The 24749-nt window shown below is 38.6% G+C and overlaps 2 long non-coding RNA genes across 2 annotated transcripts; one reads left to right on the forward strand and one right to left on the reverse strand.

The window, feature by feature from the left end:
* The first annotated feature begins 410 nt into the window (after positions 1-410).
* LOC116410951 lies at positions 411-23868 on the forward strand. The gene is made up of 3 exons (XR_004222780.1): positions 411-1464; positions 4019-4194; positions 23530-23868. It is a non-coding gene; the product is annotated as an uncharacterized LOC116410951 (long non-coding RNA).
* On the reverse strand, positions 2044-4174 carry LOC101732988. The gene is made up of 2 exons (XR_208605.3): positions 4025-4174; positions 2044-2632 (listed from the first exon to the last, which is right to left on the reverse strand). It is a non-coding gene; the product is annotated as an uncharacterized LOC101732988 (long non-coding RNA).
* Positions 23869-24749: the final 881 nt, after the last annotated feature.

Here is a 24749-nt window from a genome sequence, read left to right on the forward strand (position 1 = left end):
AGAGGTGAAGAGAGCCCTGCCCAAAAGAGCTTACAATCTACAAGTAGAAAGGGCTGAGACACAAGTGTGTATCTGTATGTATCTGTTTAAAGGGGACGTTTACCAGATTTGGCGTTTTAAATTTTAATTCAATCTTAAAGAGACAGTGGCATTTTATCTTTAAAGGGTATAATTCTGCTTGAAAGTAAAACAGGTTTGGTTACACAAAATGATGGTAAATGTTGGTTTCACAAAATGATGGTAAAAATGTCCCGATACCTTTATACTGCTTTATCTGCACTAATGCAATGCTTTAAGAGTTTCCTTATGGGAATAGGAGCAAAAGTCCCATACTTTCCGAAAACATTTTTACTACTACTCCGCTCAGGACAAGACAAGCCAGTGCCAAACAGTATTGCACATATTTGCCCAACGTGAGCTGGAGGGAGCACTTTTACTGTTGCACCGCTTGCTCCTTGGGCAGAAAGCTGCAGTTTGACATGGCAGGAAAGTACAAAGTGCTAAGGCAATAAATTCCCCCTCCCATCATAAATAGCACAGCAATATTTGCCCATGTACTGCTGCTTTTCTGCTTCTGTGCTGCCATATATGTGTTTCATTAGATAATGCTGCAGGATCAGGCCCAAGGGCCTACATTTTCTGTGCATCTGTCTCTCACCATTCATTAGTTCAGGCCAAATCCTTTTTGTTTGTGTATTTTTTCTTTATGTTTGTCTATCAGTGCCCATGATTGTACATATACTTGCTCTGCTAATATATATAGAGCTCAGTATTTGCCCTTGTTCGTTAACAAGAAGGGATATGGGTAGTATATTGAGTGATATGGCAGTTCCACCCAGTGACCCACTCGACGTATTGCTGTGCCACATATACTAACTCAGTGTTGCAATTCATGGGGATTTATGGTAGAACCACTCACTGTGTGAGCCTGTGTGTGTCCCTCATACAATATCACACAGAATGGGAAATATATGTTTGTTGGGGTGTGGGGAGTGCTCTATAATACCGGTCAGGTTGGAGAATGAGATCTGTGAATAAGATATGTACATATCAGAATGGAGAGTTTGTGGAAATAACTTGGGGTTGTGGGATGCGGGGGAAATGGGAAACTTCCTCTGAAGCAGAAAGACCACGGCAACTCCCTGGCAACAGTCTGGAAAAGAAACCATTTCTCTAGAAACGAATTTGGCCGAGGAGCCGGATTTTGTGGGCTGAGCTGGAAAAGGAAAATAAAGTCTGACTGTTGTTTTGTTGCTGAGAATAAGGGAACCTGGGGGAGAGGGGAAGGCGCTCCAGCAGCTGCGCTGGTCTCAGGGAAGGGATTTTCTGTGCGCCCATATGGGTTGCTATGGGGGGAGTCTAGCAGTCAGTCCTGTGGCTGCTCTCTGCCTGCCTCTCCCGCTAACCAGGAGCAAACTGTCAGCTCTCTTCCCATTCCTGTGCGCCGGTCTTGCCTAGGACTTGGTAAGTGGCAAAGTTATCACTTTCCTCTCTTTCCCAGCAGCCCCATTCCTGCCCCTGTCTTTACCAGTCCCAGGGAAACTCAGGGAGAAACTGCAGACTGTCCCATGTAGGATGGAAAAGGTTTCTGTGCAAGTGACCTCCCTGCAGTTGGTCTCGGCTCACTGCTCTGCTTTCCCACTTGCCCCAGTTTAGTGGTTCTGGAAATATGATAGATATTAATAATAGTTGTGATATGATGTAAACACAACTTAAAAAGAAAATAAACTCAAAAATATACGCAATCTTTATCTTTCATATTAACAATGCCAAACTGGAAACTTCTCCGCATTTCTATTGGGCTATCCTAGAAATATTATTTAACAGATAAGGTAGAACTAGATAAATAAATGTATTAATACGTAAAGCCCCTGAATACGTCCTACACAGAGACTTAGCATTTCTAAGTAATCTGTAGGGATATATCCAAATTATAACATTAATTATGTAAACAGAAAACAAAAAACAGTAATAATAATAATAATAATAATAATAATTTGTAACAAATTGTGTCATCCATGACAAATTGCTTTTTGTCCTTTATTACTAAAACAATATTATTTATTTTAGGAAAAAAATCACATTGAGAGCTAATGTGTAGAGTGCAAAGCTCAGATTGAATTATCCGGTAACAGAATACAGTTTGTATGGGGAAGGGGCTCTGAATAACAGTGGATTATAGGAATTTGGCAGGGAGAGAAAGTCCCAGGCAAATCTTTCAGACTGGGGGCTTTTGCCAGGGGACCTTTAATATATACGCACCCTGTTAAGCACGACCCCTGAGCCAGATCTGCCTAAATGTTTTCCCACCTATTGACCTCCCTAAAATGAGTTCCTTAATTATAAGACTGGAGCTTGGCTTGCTTAACCCTTTCATTGTTTACAGGGCTCTGGGTAGAACAGGGAGTGCCCAGCCTTTATAGCAACACTAACTGAATAGAACAGAAAGAGAGAGATTTTTTCCCCCTGATGTAACATCTTAGAATTCGACTCGTGGATGTATGGCAGCTCCAGCTCCAATTCTCCCAGACGTAGGGATGTAGATTAATGTCTTCCATTTAATTTACGATTTTCAGTGTCGAGTTTTTAGGTAATCGTCTCTTCCACGCAGGGATATTGTTTTAGGAACATACTTTTAAAAGATGAGAAAGGAAGCACATATATTACAGTGACACAGCACAAATGCCACCTATTCACCAACACACACCTCTTTGCGATCACAATAAGTCCCAATAAATAGGCGGATTTAGTCAGGAGCGTGAGATGTATCAATGTTTATCAATGCCTTGCGCCTGTGACCCGCTATGTGAACACAATTCCCCTTTATTATGTATAAGTGTAATACATACAATATATGGCGCTGACCTCGATATCAGATAGGGCCAGGCAAAACTAGGGCTCAAAGACAGCAAACATGGCAATCATTTACACTAAACAAGCCAGCAGTATTTTATATTTTTATAAAGAGCATGTAGTATATAGAAAGCAAGCTTGTCAGTAATAGAAAGAGCGCAAACGTGGCAGTAATGTAGAGGGAGCAAGCAGGGCAGGAGTATAAGGGAAAGCATGGCAGTAGTACAGGGGAAAGCATGGCAGTAGCATAGGGGAAAGCATGGCAGTCCTACAGTAAGAAGACAAACATGGCAGTAGTAAAAGTGAAAATAAGGTTTATTTGGTCCTGCCAATAAAGCTAATTTAATTTGATATGATTTGAGAGAGAGAGGGGTGAAGCAGGCCAGTAGTATAGAGAGATATGTAGCAGGCCACTAGTATATATATATATAGAGAGAGAGAGGTGTAACAGGCCACTAGTATAGAGAAAGAGAGAGGTGAAGCAAGCCAGTAGTATAGAAAAAGAGAGAGAGGTGTAGCAGGGCAGTAGAATAGAGAGAGAGAGAGAGAGCGGTGTAGCTGGCCAGTAGTATACAGAAAGAGAGAGAGGGAGAGAGAGAGAGAGAGAGAGAGAGAGAGGGGGGAGGAAGCAGTGCTATTACCAAATTCAATTGCAAAGGTGGCAAAATGGGGTGTCAGCAGGAAGGATATTGAGTGAGCCTAAAGCAGTAACTTTAGCTGCTTTTTAAATATGAAACATGTTACACTATTATGTATCTATTTATCTGCCTATGAATTTGTCCAGTGATTCTTACTAAAGGCCTGAGCTTGATTCCTATGTCAGCATTAATGATACCCCGCTTATTTTCTTTAGCATCAGATGCCAGATTATTCACTCTAAAGGGCAGGTATTTAGAGGTTATATTTGCAAACTTAGACGCTGCCTTGTTCCTGTGGATAAATCCCTAGCAACCTATCAGCAACCTGCTACCATTATTCTAACTAGACATATGAATGTTAGTTGCTGACTGGTTGCTAGGAGCTACAGCATACATGTTACTAAAGGGAAAATATACCCCCATGCATTTTTTACATGAGCTCATTCATTTGGGTTTATGTAGAAAAGGTGCATAAACACTATCAGAGCTTTCAGAAATACATATAAAAGTATTTTTCTTTCAAACAGACATACCCACTCCCACAGATGCCTGCCAGTGCTGCAGAGACCAGTTCAGCCTTCTCTTATATTCACAGAGTGAGCCACCCCTCCTGGATTCTCCCTCTGCCTTCCAGAGATCCTGCGTACCACCCACTACAGAAGGCAGAAGGACTTCAGAATCCATTACTTTAAACTGGAGCAAGGTGAGGGAGGGGCTGCATTACACTGTGTGTCTTAGGGATTTTAGGAAATGGTTCATCAGAGTCTCGTAACACTCATCATACTCTTCCTTTTAATCTGTGGAGTCAGTGTTGTCTGTGTAAGAAAAAAATCTTTATATTTATTTATGTATGTTCAAAAAGTGTTAAGGCATCTATTCTAATAAGTTTCTACGTTTTCTAACATACAATGAATATGTATTCATTCAAAATGTTCAGTGGTTTTAAAGTTATCTGTAAATGTAATTGCTGAAAGCAATATTTTTCTGTCATTTCTGCATTGCTAGTTATGTATCTTAAAGCAATATAGCAAAAATTAGCCATACATGCTTTTATCAGCTGGCTTCTGCTACATTGCTGCATTGTTTCAAAAGTCTGAAACAGCAGTGTAAGCGCAAAGGAACAGGAAGATACTGCTTTCAGTAGCAATTTCATTTACTTTTCATTTACTGACATTGTAACCTTAAGGGAGTTGTTCACCTTTAAAGTAACTTTTAGAATGATGTAGAGGGTGATATTATTGTGAATTATTTCGCTTTTTGTTCAGCAACTCTCTATTTTGTAATTTCAGCTCCAATCTGGTTGCTATGGTCTAAATTACCCCAGCAACTAGGCATCGGTTTGTAAGAGAGACTGGAATATGAATAGGATAGGGGCTAAATAGAAAGATAAGAATAACAATAATATTGTAGCCTCACAGAGCAATATTTATTTCTATACTTACACATGTATACAATAGGATTAAACAGAAGAGACCCAATTAAACGTTAGTCAGCTGAGTTCTGCTACTAGAGGGCAGTACAATCTTTTTTAACTTTTATTTTTTTTTTTTAATTTTCCACTCAGTTTGTTTGCCGGTGAGAAGAAAGTGGAAAGGGAACTGTGAGTCTGTGGGGGCGTTTAGTGTTTAGTAGAGATTACTATTCTGAGACAATTTGCAATTGGTCTTCATGTTTTATTTTTTTTTAATTATTTTACTTTTTTGTTCAACAACTTTCCAGTTTGGAATTTCTAGGGCCAAAATACCTTAGTAAGCAGGTACTGGTTTGAATGAGAAACTGGAATATAAATAGAAGAGGGGCCTAAATAGAAAGATAAATAATAAAAAGTAACAATAACATTGGAGCATCACAGAGCAATAGTATCTTTAGATCATTTCGCACTTCAAGATCCAATGGCTGCAGTTAAAAAGAAGAAGCTTTATTTCACATTATTCCTGACGCGACTTGTGTCCCCTAACATGTAGTCATAGGTATATCAATGTACACACAAACAAATTGAAATTGTTTGCTTGTGTGTACACTGATATACAGTACCTATGACTACATGTTAGGGGACACAAATCTCATCAGGAATAATGTCAAATAAAGTTTCTTCTTTTTGGACTGCAGCCATTGGATCTTGAAGTGCGCAATGATCTAAAGATACTGTGCCTTTGAGTCCCCCTTTCTACAGGTCTGGGGTGCTGAGCGGAGACCATGGAAACAGCTTTGTGAGTGGCCATGTGAGCGAATAAAGGGTTCCCCTTTAGTGAAGGGTCTGGGCAGGGGTGCTATTACCATGAGGCGTGTTGAGAAACTCGCCTTAGGCGACATCGCCCCCAAGGATACCAGGGGAGGCAAAAATCCGCTCCTGGTAACTTTAAGTGCCGAATTTCCGGTTATTAAAATGGAAATTCGGCTCTGTTAGTGCGCAATTGTGCTCTCTACACTAGCGATGCAGCCACCATGGACCCCCTCCGGCGCTGTAAAGGTAAGCGAGGTAGACCGAGGGGGTGCAGCATCCGAGGAGCACCTCAGGCGGCCCAGGGGCCAAAAACGCCCTTGGGTCTGGGGCAAGATACCCCAGCCAACTTTATAAAGTGGTGAGGGTAATCCTCTGAAGGGGTGTTTTAAAATTGTCTTTAGTAAGAGAAAAATGAGGATTTTAATAGTGATTTGGAGTAGAGTATTTTTTTGTTTTCACAGAGAAGTAGTTCTTTGGCTGGTGGGGGTCAGTGACCCCATTTGAAAGCTGTTAAAAGTCAGAAGAAGACAAATAATTTAAAAACCCTAAAAAATAAATAATGAAGACCAATTGAAAAGTTGCTTAAAACTGGCCATTCTATTACATACTAAAAGTTAAATTTAAGGCAAACAACCCCTTTAAATGGGGTTCTTTACTTGAATACACAGTCCCAGCAGACACGCCGCAACACAGCCCTATATTAGCAGAGCAGGGCTACCTTGTGACTGTCAGTGCTGCACTGCACCTAGTGACTGAAATCCAACGCTAGGTCAGAACACATCTCTGATGGGCACAAAGCAAGAAAACTTAGCAATGAGATATATGAATAGAAGAGTGCTTGTATGGAAAGATAAATAATACAAAGTAATAATAACAATAAAATGGTAGCCTCACAGAGCAAGTCACTGACCCCCATTTGAAAGCTGGAAGGAGTCAGAAGAAGATGGCAAATAATTCAAAAACTACAAAAAAAATGAAGACCAATTAAATATTGCTTAGAATTCTAGAACAAAATGAACGTTTTACATTTTTAGGAGAAATGTTGGATTTCATATATGGCCCTGAACCCAAAGAAACTGAAAAATTAGTTTTACAGCACACAGACAGATGATTTTTAATAATACTGTTCCTGGTGTATCTATTAGCTTAACTAATTGACATTTTTAGAAACTACTGCACAAGTAGTCACAGTGAGTAAATCACAGTCGCTAATAAGGGCTGTTCAGTTCTCAGAAAACAATGCCCCAGATTCACTTTCATAAGAAAAATGGAAAATTAGCTTAGGAACAATAGGAGATATCCATGATTGTGAGCCCCTCCCACTGCTGTGCATAGGATCACTCGAATGATTTCTGACATTTCCTTCACTAGTGCTGACTGATGTAAACTATGTACAGATATGGGGCCTGTTATCCAGGATGCTCAGGACCTGGTGTTTTCTGGATTAGTGGTCTTTCCGTAGCTTTGATATTCATCAAACTTTCTGAGTTTTTAGGATAATGGGTTTCTGGACAATGGATCCCATACCTGTATAATGTTTGTAAAAATGCTGTGTTATATATTGGTGCTTTACAAAGAAAGGAGAATAATAATACTTAACACTTCATTTAACATAGTTTAAAAATTGTCCACAAGGCTTAAACTAGCTTGAATTGTCTTAAAAAGTTGCATTCAACAATGAGAAAAATTATTTGGTCAGCTACACTGTATATATATTATAGAAAAATAAAATCATTTTAGAACTATTTTCTGTAAGAGGCAAAACCTGTTATTTTTAAACTCAAAGGTAATATTCATTATGCATCTCAAAGGAATGCGGCTAGGAACAACTTGATAAATCCCATTCCTTTGAATGTATTTAATGCATTAATATAATAACTTAATTATTACAACCAAGCCTCCCCTGGCTACATTTCTTGTAAAATCAGATCACATGGCAGGTACCTAAAGCCTTTAGTGCCCCAGATCCTTTGCACTTGTGCTCAATGTGTTACAGGTCCCTCTGGTACATCAAATCTGCTTTAAATGAGTGCTGGAGAATTTCATTTGTGCAGGATATTCTGGATTTGATAAATTACAGGCCAGTAGGTTATAATTTTAGGTCAGAACCCATTACATAACTGCCCTGGGAAAAGTGTTTATTCACTATACCCCATTGCCCATATTTTAGGATTACTGCCTAGGCCATTTGTGACTTGTAGCCAAGTATTGTTCACAGGCTACCAACAATGTGCTGATAAAAACAACCGCAAAGAAATTCATTAATATATTTTCCTCTAATGGGGGGACACAACAACATTGCCATACAAATATGGTTTTCCTCCTATATAAGCTAACATGCACCTGTGTAATTTCTGTGATTAATTTGCTTTCTTTCTAACAAGCTGCAACAGAACTTCTCATATTAACAGAAGTAGGTCAGGATTTTAGCCCAAACAGTAAGTAACTATGCTGTATTTTATCTCACTCTTCATTGGTGCTTCAAAATAGCAAAAACTGTCTCAACTTCTATATTTCAATTTGTCATGTGTTCTTGAATCTCATTTAGACTGTGAAAAAAACATAAATAAACTTCGGAGAAGTAGTTCAAGCCATCTAATTCTTTATGTGAATTGCTGGTCCCTAATCTGGTTTTGGCATTTACAAACATAACATTTCTGGGAGTCATATCGCATACTAACAAATTACCCAACACCGTGCTCCAGATATGATATGAACTATATATCAGACTCTTTACCTAATTATCCATCAGGCAACTTTACCCTCAATCATTTCTGCTCAGGTGTAGGACACACATATTATGTAAGTTATTCATTTACTTTTGCTATAAGATCATTTTCGGTAAAGCCACATAATCCAATCTATCGATCATCCTGGAATGCCACTCTCTGTCTCTATCTATCTGTTTGTCTGTCTGTCTTTCTGTCTATCTATCATCTATATATCTATCTGTCTATCTATCTATCTATCTATCTATCTATCTATCTATCTATCTATCTATCTATCATCTATCTATTTCATGCTTGTGTTGCTCCCCAACACTTTTTTAAATAAAATGTGGCTCACAGGTATAAAAGGTTGGGGATCCCTGGTTTATGGCATACTAAGGGGGAGATTTACTAATCCACGAATGCTCCGAGCGTATTTTCGGCGATGTTTTCGTATTTTGTGCGACTTTTTTGTACTTTGTGACAAAATTTGTGCAACAAAATTGTATTGTTGCGCCAAGTACGAAAGTTTCGGATTCATTCAAGCTTCATTATCGTGACTTTCCTTGGGCCAGGTTGGAGCTGCAGAGTGCCATTGAGCCCTATGGGAGACTTTCCTTGGGCCAGGTTGGAGCTGCAGAGTGCCATTGAGTCCTATGGGAGACTTTCCTTTGGCCGGGTTGGAGCTGCAGAGTGCCATTGAGCCCTATGGGAGACTTTCCTTGGGCCAGGTTGGAGCTGCAGAGTGCCATTGAGCCCTATGGGAGACTTTCCTTGGGCCGGGTTGGAGCTGCAGAGTGCCATTGAGCCCTATGGGAGACTTTCCTTGGGCCGGGTTGGAGCTGCAGAGTGCCATTGAGCCCTATGGGAGACTTTCCTTGGGCCGGGTTGGAGCTGCAGAGTGCCATTGAGCCCTATGGGAGACTTTCCTTGGGCCGGGTTGGAGCTGCAGAGTGCCATTGAGCCCTATGGGAGACTTTCCTTGGGCCAGGTTGGAGCTGCAGAGTGCCATTGAGTCCTATGGGAGACTTTCCTTGGGCCAGGTTGGAGCAGCAGAGTGCCATTGAGTCCTATGGGAGACTTTCCTTGGGCCAGGTTGGAGCTGCAGAGTTCCATTGAGCCCTATGGGAGACTTTCCTTGGGCCGGGTTGGAGCTGCAGAGTTCCATTGAGCCCTATGGGAGACTTATCTTGGGCCGGGTTGGAGCTGCAGAGTGCCATTGAGCCCTATGGGAGACTTTCCTTGGGCCAGGTTGGAGCTGCAGAGTGCCATTGAGCCCTATGGAAGATTTTCCTTGGGCCGGGTTGGAGCTGCAGAGTGCCATTGAGCCCTATGGGAGGCTTTCCTTGGGCCGGGTTGGAGCTGCAGAGTGCCATTGAGCCCTATGGGAGACTTTCCTTGGGCCAGGTTGGAGCTGCAAAGTGCCATTGAGCCCTATGGAAGATTTTCCTTGGGCCGGGTTGGAGCTGCAGAGTGCCATTGAGCCCTATGGGAGGCTTTCCTTGGGCCGGGTTGGAGCTGCAGAGTGCCATTGAGCCCTATGGGAGACTTTCCTTGGGCCAGGTTGGAGCTGCAGAGTGCCATTGAGCCCTATGGGAGACTTTCCTTGGGCCAGGTTGGAGCTGCAAAGTGCCATTGAGCCCTATGGAAGATTTTCCTTGGGCCGGGTTGGAGCTGCAGAGTGCCATTGAGTCCTATGGGAGACTTTCCTTGGGCCAGGTTGGAGCTGCAGAGTGCCATTGAGTCCTATGGGAGACTTTCCTTGGGCCAGGTTGGAGCTGCAGAGTGCCATTGAGCCCTATGGGAGACTTTCCTTGGGCCAGGTTGGAGCTGCAGAGTGCCATTGAGCCCTATGGGAGGCTTTCCTTGGGCCGGGTTGGAGCTGCAGAGTGCCATTGAGCCCTATGGGAGACTTTCCTTGGGCCGGGTTGGAGCTGCAGAGTGCCATTGAGCCCTATGGGAGACTTTCCTTGGGCCAGGTTGGAGCTGCAGAGTGCCATTGATTCCTATGGGAGGTTTCCGAAATCATGCACAGAAGGATCAGAGTCAGAAAGGTTTTCCTGGATTTTACGATTGTTCGGCATGAAAATTTTGTGACTTTCGGATTGCCAATACGATATTATCGTGACTAATATAATTTTTCCGTAAGCATATTCGTGATATTTGTGATCTTAAGAATTATCGTATCCAATCCGAATTTATCCCATTTGGGATTCGAACTCGTGTTTTCATGAATGTGCCCCTAGGTGTTTAGATGTGCTAATTAAAGGGCAACGATTTGGAAAGCAGTTTGCAGGTAACACTTGAATATATTGCAATAAAGTATATGGTCAAACAATCCCTGTTTTGATTAAAGGGGGGGGCATTGCTTGGTAGCTTAATGTCTTACAGTAATGTCCTATATATATTGCTAATGGGTGAGTGCAGAGGATCTCTTTTCATTGTCTATACCAGGTGTCTTGATCACCATGATACCATTGTAAACCTGAAATGATCTGCCTTTGCTTCCCATTGCAAAGGGTCTCTAAGCGAGAGCTTCTCTCAAAGTGTCTGCAATAGGCAGAACATTTCCCATGCTTTGCAACTGGAAGAGTTGGTGTTTTCAGGCGTATCCTACAAATAGGAGACAATGACGTTGTTCTTTGGTAAATCCGCAATTTAACTTTTATTGATACCTATATAAAACTGTGTTATTCAGTTTAGATGTGTCATGTTTTTCTTTTCTAATGTAGGCTGAAGTAACACATTCTTTACGCAGACTTTACCTTGTCAGAGATGAAAAAGATTGTGTCAGCTTTTATATATGTTACATAGAACAGCGCTGAACCCATGTTATGTGAGATTGACCATTCTGAACTGTGTGGAATTCTAGATTTTACATCAAAATTGCCCATAATCTGCAGTAACTGAAAAAAAAATGCATTTCTCTACCTATGTTTTCTGTTGTTGTAACAATGCACATATTCAGCACACCCTTCTTTAAAATGAATTTTATTTTGGAGCTGTTTGGAGATCTTTTTTCCTAGCTCTAATAAAGCTTTAGAAAATTCCATGTAAAATCACAAATTTTGTTAAAAGTCTCAGTAGTGAATTCAAATATTTGTATTCTAACTGGATTCCGCTGGAAGTGGTGTTACATGTGTCCCTGATCACTGAGGGAACCCTTGCCCCCCCCCAGCTCAGCCACCAGATTTGGGCAGTAACAATCTGGCGGTGGCTGGGGTGGGTTTTTATTTTATAAAATTATCGATTATTTAGACACCTGAGGGCCTATATATAGGAGATATGGCCCTTGGCCATAGAACAATATATCTTAATGAAAATGCTTATATATATATATGTTTGTATTTATATTTTTATATTTATGGGCTGTTCAAGTTTCACAGTGGTAGGACTCATATGGCTATGATTATCTTGCTCTAAATCACAAATATCCCAATCATAATTAGTAAAGGTTGCTGATTGCTGGAGGTAATTTCAGTCAATAAACAAGGGTTGCAGTAAACAACAATTAAAGAGTAAACAACAATGTCATTGTACTATAAAATGTTAGAGATGTAAATGTTCCGATTATCAATAATGGTTTATTGGCTGTTACATAATTCCTTCTGTTTTCATGCTGTTGGTATTTATGTCTAGACTCAGGAGGAAACATGCAGGAAAGGTGCCCTGATGTATTAATAAGAACAAAATAAGTAGAAAAGCATTAGCCTCAAGCACTGAACAGTTGAATATCTTGTCTAACCTTTTAAGGTTTTTTTTAAAGCTTTTATTGCTACAGAACTGGAACAGTGCACACACTTCACCTTTGACATATTAAATTTATTTAAAGGGGTGTGAATAACAATTGTTTAACAGTTGTATGATGCTTAGGGCTGTCGGCTTTACAGTTCATAACAGCAAGAAGGTGTTAATATTATACAGTAAGCGTATGGCATTCATGAGTTCAGATGTTTTACATATTCAATATTCTTTCTGTGTTCTGCTCTATGAAAAATCTGTGTTGGAAACGCCAAGGACTTCAGCAATCTATATGAAAAGCTGAAAATGATAATATATTCCGCTGTTTCTTAGCCTCTATTTGAAAGACATGGCTGCTTTACTGGTGGCCGTCAATGCAAAGAGTATACTAATAGCTATAGAAAGGGCTAGCACTCTAATTTCAATCCATACTGTGCTTTATTTTACATGCTGCATATATATATATATATATATACTGTATACATTCATGATCATAACACGTACAGGCGAATGTAATAAATATCGTTAATGGAAAAATATTCACAGTGATAAAATGCATGTGAACACATTTTCCTTGATGCCATTTAATATAGCTTTGTGAGCTGGAAAGACAGAGACTTTTATAGTTTTTTTATAGTTTTTTTTTTAGTCTTGTTTATGCATTTTTTTTTCTATTTGTGATTTTTATTTTATTTCCCCCCCTCATGATCCCTCGGACCCTCGACTTGCTGTACCGCCTGCTCCAGTTACATTTTTTTATTGCTATCTCAGTTTGGCACCTATTTTTGTTAGCAAAATCAATTGCAGCTCTCAAAAAGTGTCTGTTATTTGACTTTGAAGAAGTCAAATCCAAAAGCTGTCAGTGAGTGTAAATTCACCAATAGCAGGGGAGCCATGATCTTGAACATTCTGATTTTTTGCAAGTTGGGGGTCCAACTCTTCTCCCATTTTCTCTTAATTACTGCCCTGCAGGTGAAACAAACCCCCAACAGTCAGATCCTGTTGTTTCTTTTCCATTGAAACCATCATAATAGCAATATGCAAAGTTTCTTGGAACTTTCTACAGCTCTTGTGAACTGGTTCAGCAACCACGAGTGAAAGAAACCTACATTTCTAAAGTGTGCCAAACTGGTTTTTTACATTTATTGTTCAAGAAACCCATGTAACTGTGTTTCCTGTCGATGTAAATTCTTGATTAACAACAATAAACTGTTTATTTACAGTTGATAGTTCCCCTAAGCTTACAGGCATAAATAATAATTATCTGTATTTGGTTCACTGGAATAGAAAAGATCAACATTTGATGACTTATTTTATACACTTTCATGGTAATAATTATAATCAATTTTCTTTTAAACAGAAAAGAAAAATAGTGGACAGGAACTGTGACAAGTCCAGGCAGGCCCATGCAGGCAATAAGTAAATACTTTTCCTTGATCAGTTCTTTATGGCCTATGACAATGATTGTTTGTACTTACATTGCAAAGTAACCATCAAGCACTGACATGCCTAGAGTCAGGAGGCCTTATTAGAGACCAAGCTGTCATAAGGCCAGTGCTGTAGTATTGCTATGCTACACTATTTAAGTATGGGCAAATTTATTTTTAGTGCGCAAGATTACATTTGAGCTGTATTAATTTCCAAGAGGCCTACCACTATTTCTCTTGTTACTAATCCTCCAAAGTGAAAGCGCTGCCAAATTCAAACAGTTTCAGATCTGTCCCCTAATGATCATGAGGCTTACATACTTTTATTAAATTTACATGCTCTCTGTCTCATAGTGGTGCTAAATTTCACAAAAAAGAAGGGTATGATTATAAACTGGATACCAGGCCATTTTGTCTCATGATTCATTTAAAAAAAAAAAAAAAAAATCTGTACATCAGAATGAAGCATTCCAAAATTGAAATCAGCAGCACTTCACTGTTTAATGCTGTGTAAACCATGTGACTGCAGTGATTGAAATACTTTGGAATAATATGACTACAGATCTCCAAAAATGTTGCTGCAGTCGACTCCATTAAATTCCTTTATAAATTTCGCTGAAACAATACGGCTTTGTGTTTGTAGATTTTAATTCAGAGTCCAGTCCCATGCAGGAAATAGGGATCCGGCAGTTTGCGGATTAAGCAGGGAAACAGATTTCATGCCAGCAATTTAGATGCTGAAATGTTTTATGGAAATGTATGTTTTAGATTTCTCATCCATAATCTAAAAATTATTCAGGATTTTTTCCGGTAATAATATATAGAAGTGTCTTGCTTATCCGTTTTGCTGCAGAGTCTATTTCCTATTTTCCTTTTGTATGAAACATGATAATTGTCGTAAGTAAAGTTACTTATTCAAGAGAGGTGGGAATAGCTATGACAAAGGTCTTCCTGTGCCAGTGGCTTATGAAAACTACACGTGCTTTGAATTTGAGTTTGATTTTTTTGTATATTTTATATAGAATATTTTCCAATTTTAATTGAAATAAAAACAAAACAAATGCGTAGCAATTCATTTCACGAGTTATTAATATGCAACAGTTTTGTACCCTCAGATTTATGGATTTTTAATGCCTGTCTTAATAAATTTGCCTTGGTCCATGAGCTGCCAGTCACTTTAGGTCAGTAAGTGATAAAAAGAGCCAATGATGTCAGTGTTGGCAGATGGATAATAATGTGGTTACCTGCTACGGCTGCTTGGAAAGAGTTTAACTCCAGACATTAACTTAGTCCCATGTATTTTCATTCCCGTCACCTTCCTATTGGTAAAGCCTTGCACTGATTGTGTATGTCGAAGCAACAGGGATAATAATAACAGTCATAATAATACGGATTTAGAAAGCAACTTTTCTGTAAACTGCATTCAAAATGGATTTCAAATTATAACCCTGGAAAATGCCCCTTTATTTTGAATACATTTTCGGCTCTCAGCATCAAGGTAGGCGCTCATTTCATGTGTTTGTATTTATTTCCCTTCGAATTTTGAACTTGGCTTGTTAATATTGCAGTTTCTAGGGGACTGCCAAAGTTTATTGATTTTTTTCATATTGAAATAGTATGAAGCTTTCCCTGTTGTCTACAGTATATCATTTACTTGCTCAATGCCTGCTCCTGGAAGAACATCTGTCTTTTTTCCTTTCCTGAAAGAATTCACAATGTATAAAAGCTGCTTAACAAGTAGCAATTGTAATCCTGTTTATCACACAGTCCATGCAAAAATATTTACTCAGGTGACATTTGGTCTAGGGAATAAATCCCCCAAAGTCTATTGCCCTGGTGTGTATCTTTTAACTGAATCCAATAGGTGTTACTGACTTATAGTACAAAACTATAAAATAATGCCTTCAATACACATATTTTACATACATATTTTTAATTGAATTTTTTTTACTGGGGGAATGTAATAAACAGCATAAATAAAATACAGGTATTGGACCTTTTATCCAGAATGCTTGGAATCTTGAGTTTTCCAGATGGGAGATGGCCTTTCCATAATTCAGAGTCTTCTAGATATGATAGGATAGGTTTCTGAATAATGGATCCCATACCTGTATTTACAGTTTACTGTGCAAATAATTTTTCTTTGTGCAAAAATTCTTTACAATATGCATCAATTAAAAAAATATGCAGCCTTTTCATAATTTTTAATGTAATAATATGGTTTGGAACAGTTACCTAAGCCAGTCCCCCTGTTCTCCTGCTGATCTGGCTGACTACTTTGAGACTCAAAAAAATGAAAAAAAAAAAAACAAAAAACAACCCAGTAGTCAACTGTCCTCAGCCTGCCTTTAGCCTGCATCCTCTAAATCCCACAACCCCCTGCTCACGTGATGTCAGTAAGGAAAGTAACATCACAGTGCAATGCATTGTGGGTTAAGTAGTTCCTGCAGGCTGTCTTTAAGCAACAAAAAACTTTCAATTACAATTTGTAACATCAGTGTTAAGATGCTTCTAAGAACTAAAGAGTATCTGTAAAAACGTATTTAGGAAAAAAAGAGACAGAGATCATTTTTACTGGGTGTCAGAATGACTCTCTCCCTTACTGACAGAACCCATGGGATGGGAAGCCAGTGAAGATTACATTCTTCTGCTATGTTTCTCTTTTGTCACTAGAATAAGCATCTAGACAATTTGTCTGTTGACAGCTCGAAATAATTTTATTGGAGCGTGCTTGCTATTGCTTGTGATATATAGAACATGGATTTCTTTATTGGAAATTGATTTTTAGGATGTATGCTTCTTGTCATGACGTTTTCTATGATGATAACCATGCTGTGAGGGGGCTGCCCCCTGCTTGGTAGCCCCTATTGGCATTTGTGATTTATCCATTGATGATGTCATATACTGGTATATCACATTTATTAATTAAATATAGCAAGGAAGAAAACATCATACATATTTAACACTCCACCAAGAGGCGGGCCCAGAGTGTCTGAAGGTATTATTTTACTCATAAGCATATTAGCATGTGCAATTAGCTGTACCAAGAAGGATGGAAAAATGACTAAAGATGGATAGAATTATTGTACATACAAATGACATCACTAAAGTGCAACTGAGCACAATGATAACGTGCAGCAAAAATGTAGCCAAAAAATTGCCAAAGCCACTTTACTAAACTTTAATCACTTTTCCAACACATTTTTTGCTTATACAATATATATCTATAAACATGCATGTGTATGCATGTGTGTTTTCCCCCTATTATCGCATCAAAACTTTGTAAGCTGTTTTGCAAGGTTTAATAGAATAAGTGCCTTGACGTGCCATAACTAATGCCAGTTTCTATCACCACCCTGAGAAATATAATGTCCAGTGTGTGAGATACAATGACAGCATTAAACATAATCATGTCCATTAGTGAGTCTAACTGGCAAGAGTAATATATTATTACTAAGTTAATGACAATCTAAAATGAAAATACTTGATAACTAATATTAATAAACTGTCCATAATTAATTTCATCATCTTCATCAGCAGCAGCAGCAGCATTATTTATTCAGCGCAAGCAGGTTTATTAACCAACGTAACATACAGGGTAAGTAATAGTGACAAACAAAAGGGATGGATTCACGGTGAAATTCTGCATTTTGCCATCTCTGAATATTGCAAAATTTTGCTGCAAATATTTTCATTTTGAAAAAAATAAAACAAAAAGACAAAATGCCCAAAGCCTACAATGTATTCTGCCTGGAAAAAGTTTTCTTTAAAAGTCACCCACTGACTACATATTATTTTTACAGAAAAAGTAGCCCTGAAAAAAAAGCTGCGTTATAAAAAGTTGTTGTGAAAACCTGCCCGTTTTGTTATAACCATTGGTTGGTGAAGAACAGCAGTGGTGTAACTGCCCAGGTGCAAAACCTGTACTTGCCCCCCCCAGTCTGTTCCCCCCTGCTGGAAAACATGCGTCGGTTGTATAATCTTACCTATGGGCCTCTCCGTGGTGACTTCTGCGATGCTCCGGGTGCAGCAGTTGCTGCTCCCTTTGTAGATACACCCCTGAGGACCACTTTAAACATAACTATGTGTAAAGCAATTGGTGATTCTTTATAAGCTGACTTATTAATCAGGGTGTGCTATACTTTTATACACAGGTGGGAGGGTTGGGCTTGGAGGAAGGGGGAGTCAGGTTGTGGTTGGGAGTTACAGAGAGAGCTTGAAAGAAGTCTGGAAATAGGATAAAGTGTTGAGAGGAGGTGCGAGAGGAGTGACGGCAAAGTCAGAAGTAAAGTGCAGGTTGCTTAAGTAGTGTATTTTGAGTTAAAATATAGCTGGGGCTTTGATGTGAGTGTTAGTACTTTGAATTTGATTTGAGATGAAATTGAGAGCTCCTGAAGGGATTTCCATAAGGGAGCAGCTGATATTTAACCATGAGGTAGGTGGATTGGTCTTACTGAAGTTGTGAAAAACAGGGTGATAGAATGCCTGCAAGGAGTAAGTTACTGCAGTCAAGACAGTAAAGAGAAGATAAGTGTTTTTGCTGCAGTTTATAAGCTAAGGTAAGGTTTTGTACAGTGTTAAGCAGATGAAAGTGACAGGATTTGGCAAAGGTTTAGATGTGGCATTTGAAAGAGAGGTGTTAATAATTCCCAGCCAGAGTGCCTCTGTAGTTGACTGAAAAGTGATGTTGTTGGTTGTGAGGGGAAACCTGAGGCTCAGGGGAAGATATTAATCAATTTAGTTTTAGACAGGTTGACTTTCAGATGGTGCTGTGAAATCCAGGATGAGATAGCAAAAAGGCAATCTGTAACTTGGAAAAGTACAGAAGGAGAGAGGTCAGTAGTAGACAGGTTGACTTGGTTGTCATCAACATAAAGGTGGTATTGGGGTCTGAATGACTCAGTAAGGTTTCCTGGAAAAGTAGTGTAAGAGGAGTAGAGGGCCCAAGATCAAGCTTTGATGAATTTCAACAAGAAAGTGAATGAGTTGGAACTGAAAAAGCTACTTTTAAGCAGTGATCAGAGAGATAAGATTTGAACCAGGATTCAGCATGTCACGAATGTCAAAAAGACAGTACAAAATGTCAGCTGTTTCAAAGGCTGCGGAGACATCTAGAAGTATGCATTTGATATATTGGTAAGTTGGTTTTATCTTTACAATTAGATCTCTGTCTATTTAACCCACAGAAGTATATGCCTTTCAATGAACACTGAAAATATGCTTTATTTTCATAGAATTATATTTTCACTTTAATTGTTGTCATACCTGGAAAAAAACACGATTTTAGTTACACTTTGTTAGAAATACTGGCATGAAGAAAAAGTATAATCGGCTACATTGATTGCCAGGCTAGAATATCTTTGAAGGTCAAGATAGTTACCTATAGACTTCATTCAGTCAGTCTGCCATTACTTGCTTGTTGCTTGGGTCCCCTAAGCCTTAGTAAGTGAAAGTAAAAGCATTTTATATATAATATCATTAGAGGGCTCATTAACATTTCAAGCTTTTTCCCCACGATGCAGCATTTTTCCCCAGAATTCTGCCATTCTTGTGGATGTAAAAGGGTCATTGTCTTGAGATAGTTGCATTGTGCCTACTGCAGTTGCAACCACGTGTGTGGTTTGGCACCAATTGGGAGCAAGTAAGGTGAATATATTAGAACTCTGGTGTCATTTCCTGTGTTTATGGCATATTTTCCTGAGTTTTACATGTGATTGATGTGTGCCCACTTCTTTTGGTGTAAATCAACTATGCAGGACACTGAGGGAAACCTGGAGCTACCAACTGGTCCAGATGTGACTAATTTGCCAGCACTGGTGTAGCCCATGAATGTTCTGTAGTCACATCTGAAAAAAGTTGCAATCATATGAAAAAATTGCTTTTGCACAGTGTCGGACTGAGATGCCAGGGGCCCCCCAGAAAACCTTGGATCATAGGCTCACTTTCTAAACGATTATTCCTCCTCTCCTCCCTCAACCTCTTTATTATCTAAGTCTCTTTTCTCTCCTTCCATCTCTTGTTCCCATACAGAAATAGGGAATGACCATGCAAATGGCCAAATAGTTAGAAGCAAGAGGGCCCACTGACACCTGGGACACCTCCTGGTATCCTGGTAGGCCAGTCCGACACTGCTTTTGCAAATAAAAAAAAAAATTGCAAATTTGTTTGAATAGGCACAATTCTTGCCAAAATATTGTTCTTTAATTTGTCACCTGTGCAAGTAGTAGCTCAGTGGTCTAGGGACAAAACACTAAAAATCATCTCCAATTTACTTGTCATACAATTGTTGCAATTGTGATTCGCCAAGCAGCAGTCACCTGACAAGCGAGCAGGTCATTTTACATACAAGTGAATAAAGGAAATTTCAAGCATTTTGTCCTCCCACCCATAATTACTAATCACCTGGGTGACCAGCTCAGAATTGCTTGGTGGGCTATTGGCCTTAACAAAACCTTATCACTTTTAGCTTTGTCTACAATGACTAAATAAATTATACATCATAGTGTTATTTATATAAAACCAAAAACAACAATATATACTGGGGAAATGAGACATCCAAATGATTATCTACATATTACACAACAATAAAAATATAAATACATTCATAGGATGCAGGCCACTATCAAAATCATATCTGTCCAATGATTATGTTCTACAGCTTCTAGAATCTTCCGGAACACTTTCCTTGGCGACTGCCAATTGTAGCTGGAAATCATTTGTTGGCCATAGGCTGGGCATTCCTAGTTTTATAGCAATAACAAAGTTTAACAGCAGGACTAAGCAAACAAAACTATGTTTAAGATTTTAATGGAAAAAAAGCAGAGCAGTAAAAGCACCTCTATTTGACTTTACTGATAAGCTTTAATTAGAACTTGAACTGTAGCGTTAGGGCCCCTTTGATGGTGACTTGTTGGACAGAGTGGGTGGACTGAGAATTTCCTTTCTTGGGGGTGGACTGAACATTTCTATTCTTGGCTCTCATTCCTTGTATTGGAACGGATGTGAGAGAAAATAATGAAATACAGTTTGGTTACCTTGCTAGAAAATGACGAGCTCCTGAAGCAGACAAATGATTAGCCGACTGGACTCGATTTTTTCCCTCTGCTGGAGAGTATTTCCTGCTATCAATGCTGCTTAAGAACTTCTGTTGCATTTCTGTCTTGTTTGGAATTTTTCAATAATTTGCGAATTTGATTTGTTTTCCCTTGGGTAACATAAATTATTAAGGACTGTAGAATGTGCTCTTGCCCAGTTGTGGTTAATATAGCATGTGGTTATATAATTGCCATATGTTGATGGGTACAGTGCATTTAAGTCCTTTCTCTGGTAAAAGGATTTTTGGCAGTAGATGAGATATATAGGATTATTTCACAGCCTCTTTGCTTTGCTGAGACACAGATGTTCTGCATGTGCAATATTAGGAGTTTCTTTCAGTGCATCCTAGAACTGCAGTTTAGCTTTAAGCATGTTTTAGCATGATGATTTGAGGATGTTTAGCATGACAGATAAAACGAACAGTTCAGTGAAAAAAAGACGGGATTCCGGTCTACTGTAAGAGTAATGCATGTTACTACTGCCATGAGTTCCTTGCTAGTCCTAACATGGCAATTTCTACCCCTGATATCATTAGCATTCTGTATTGAAGTTTGAGATTTCAAAAATTGAGGCTCTTGTTGTTTTTGATGTCTATAATCTGATGTTGTTTAATCAGCTGACTTTATAGACCCAAATATTGACATGTGTCTTGTCTACCGCTTTGGACTTCTGCTTTGAGCTGCCATGACTGTGGCCTATTCCTCATTTTGTAGACCTCTCTACTTCTGCCCATTACACTGAGTGACAGAATTCTGTCTATAAGCTTCCTATAATTATTTTCTCCAACCACAAGTTCTTGGCTGTCATTAAATCAAAGAGGGGGCACATAAACTTAACCAGACCTAAGTGTCAAACCAACCAAGGGCTGTACAAGAAATCTCTTTTTTTTAAAATAGGAGTAATATAGAGAGACATGCAATTAGTTCTTTGACATCTTGGGTTGAAGCACATTTTCTCTTGCTTAGGAGTAATTAATATACAGCAAAATGTTGTAATAATCATTAATAAAAGAGATATCTATTTTCACTTTACACTATCTAACTGGAAGGCATTTTGTTGTGGGGTTTCATCCCCCATAAGTTAGGTACCTTCCATTACTTTGGCCCCAGGCCTAACCATTTTTACCCCTATACTTCATGCCCCTATCACCAACTCCCCCTAGGGAAGCCCCTCCACCTACAACTCCATACTAGTACACCTCTTTCTCTGGGGAGGGTGGGAGCTGTTCAAGTTATAAAAAAGAATGCTCCCTTTACTTTCTAACTTCTTTAAGCATTGGTATCTCCACCCTTCTGAACAGGCAACCCAACGAACTACAACTGCCATAATTCCTAGCACACTCCTTTGATGCCCTCCTTCCTAGCCCTGTCATTCCCCAATTCCTTGGGCATTCTGGAACCTTTTACTTTGCTTTAACATTTTATCTGTCATCTAAGAACAATTTCTAGTAAGGAACCAACTGATTCACCAGTACATTTTGTATTTTATGATTGTTCATTATGACTTATTCCATGATTTGTAAATGACTAGTAAGAATAATTTCTAATGAAGAATGAACGTGGGATGATTTAGGTTTGTATTATTATATTATTGTTACATTAGTGCTGGAGTAGTGTGGTAGCAGTACACTTGCAAAGTCAATTCTGTTCATGTGAAAAACATACAAAAATGAAATCTCTGTTTGCACCTATTTGTGCATCTGATTCATGCAACTTGTTCAAAGAGCAATCTCCTCCCAATATACTTTCAAATGAGTCCCTATTTATAGAGTCGTCTCCTGTCAATGCAGCAGTTTTTTAAAAGCATTTTCTCCTAAAAATAAACCCTATTAATAAGCAATCATTGTTCCATCAATTTTCCCTTAACTGCATGTTATTGTGAGAGTTACGAATGACGTCAGCTGGTTTAGTAGTGCATTTGACTAACTGTCCTTTTCTCTTCCGACAATTATCCTACACTTATGCTGTACAGCCAACTGCTTTTGGTTCTACAATTCTTTTTGCAAGAATTTTTAAAGAATGAAAAAATAAAGTCCAGAATGCCTGTCCAATACTAGCCCTATTTATTAAACTTAAGTTGAACACAGGCATATTTTGCCGCTTTAAACATGGTTAAAGAAGCTAACATTACTATGTGGCTATGGAAATATTCATATACAGTAGGAATTTTAGTTGTAGATAGATAGATCTAATTTTTCTCTGCAGTGGTGTAATTACTAGGGCGGCAGTGTGTGGCTCACCCTCCCATAGGGCCTGCAGAGGATATCACAGCAGGATCTCTTAGGTAAGTTGGCATGTATGGGGGGTGTATTGCTGTATTTTGAAGGGATATATCCATTTGTTTTGTATTAATGGGTTTTCATTTATCTTGCTTTACTGTTTCGCATTTATAAAGTTTTTTTTGCTTAATTTGTATTGGTTGGCGTTCCTTTAAAATTTTGCTTGTGTTTTTAATGTGTAGAGGATTCCAGACTTTTCTGTCTAATAAATGAAAGTTTAACCACAAAGGTAAAGAATTTTCTATGTTTGGCTTACTTTTCTTGCCAATGACTTCTCAAGATGATAAGCGTTTAGTATTTATACTAAATATTATACAAAAGAAGCATTTGTTTGTATTTAGGACCTTGTAAAACATCCTCAGTGTTGCAGAAACATTTGAGATTTATGTATGCGTGCTGTGTTTGTCTGAACTTTGCATTTAGCAACACCATGTCCTCCTTCTCCTACTCCTACTATTGTTCTTTTTATATACTATAGTCGTGCTAATTTCCCACAGCAGAGCAATCTGGGGAGATAAGTAGAATGCTGACATCTTAAATACATTCTTTTCTTCTGTGTTTACAGGGGAAGAACAAATGTTTTGTAAAGCTCTGTCACCATTAAGCATTCCATATCTAACAGTGGAGAAACTAATACTGCAAATAGGAATTACAACTAATAAAACAACTGGCCTGGATGATATAAATATACAGTATATCCATGTGTGCTAAGCAAGTAATAAATGGATGGCCTTTTCCTTCTCTGTGGACTTCTTTCAAAGCAGCCTGTACCTTAAGGAAATCCGGATGGAAAAATGCTACAGATTTTTCCGATTTAAAAAAAAAGAAAAAAGAGAGAAACCCCAGTAGACTCCATTCAGTGTTTAGTAAAAGCTTGAGGAAACAATTCAGAGTAATGTTATTTGAAAGAAAAATGTCATTATCCTTGGTAGGTGTGACATCAAAAGTGTAATGCTCGTCTTCTGTAAATGACTTAAACATGACAAAAGAATGTTTCATAAGTCAAGTCATCGATCATGTTTTAACCATCATAAATGACTTCCTTTGGAGCATTCAGAAGTGTGCACTTTAACATCAACTCCAGATGGATATGTATTAATCAACAGGAAGATCCTTCCTAAAGGATCACATTCCATTGTCACATATATTTTATTTTGGGAAGGCAGTATATAGGCTCTGGCAGTTCCGTATATGCCTTCTTGTGTTGTGGAGAAATGGGCATTTTACTCTGTCAAGCAGAAGTCTAGAAGGAGCAGAAAAATTAACTGACATTTCCATAAATAGATCTAATGAAACACAAGCAATAGCTGAAATGTCATATTTTTTAAAAAAGTGCAAATGTAATTTTTAGAAACAATATTACAGCTTATAAATGACAAGAAACCCAGGCATACAAACCTCAAAAATGTTCTTTGCTCATAAATGCTGTGTACAAGAATATGAATATGCTAGACATAAATATATATAATGTACTATATATATTTTGTACTATATAAAAATAAATAAATAAATAATGGAAAAAGTTGTGCCTGTCTTTTTCTTTATTTAAGTTTTCCCCATTGTAGCTACACGCTACAATGAAGTCATACCACAACCTGCCAAACCCAAGTCTCTTCTCTTGTGAAAGGACTATCACACTGAATTAAAAACCAATGGGACATGGAGCGGGGGAGGGAGAAGAACTGGATTATGGAAGAAAAAACAATAGCTTTCCAGAGAAAGGCAGAATCTGCAAGTGTAAATTCAACTTGTATCTTTATTGGGGAAAAGCAAACTCTGTACCAG

The sequence above is a fragment of the Xenopus tropicalis genome, chromosome 5 (genome assembly GCF_000004195.4).
Source record: "Xenopus tropicalis strain Nigerian chromosome 5, UCB_Xtro_10.0, whole genome shotgun sequence".
NCBI classification, from domain to species: Eukaryota; Metazoa; Chordata; class Amphibia; order Anura; family Pipidae; genus Xenopus; species Xenopus tropicalis.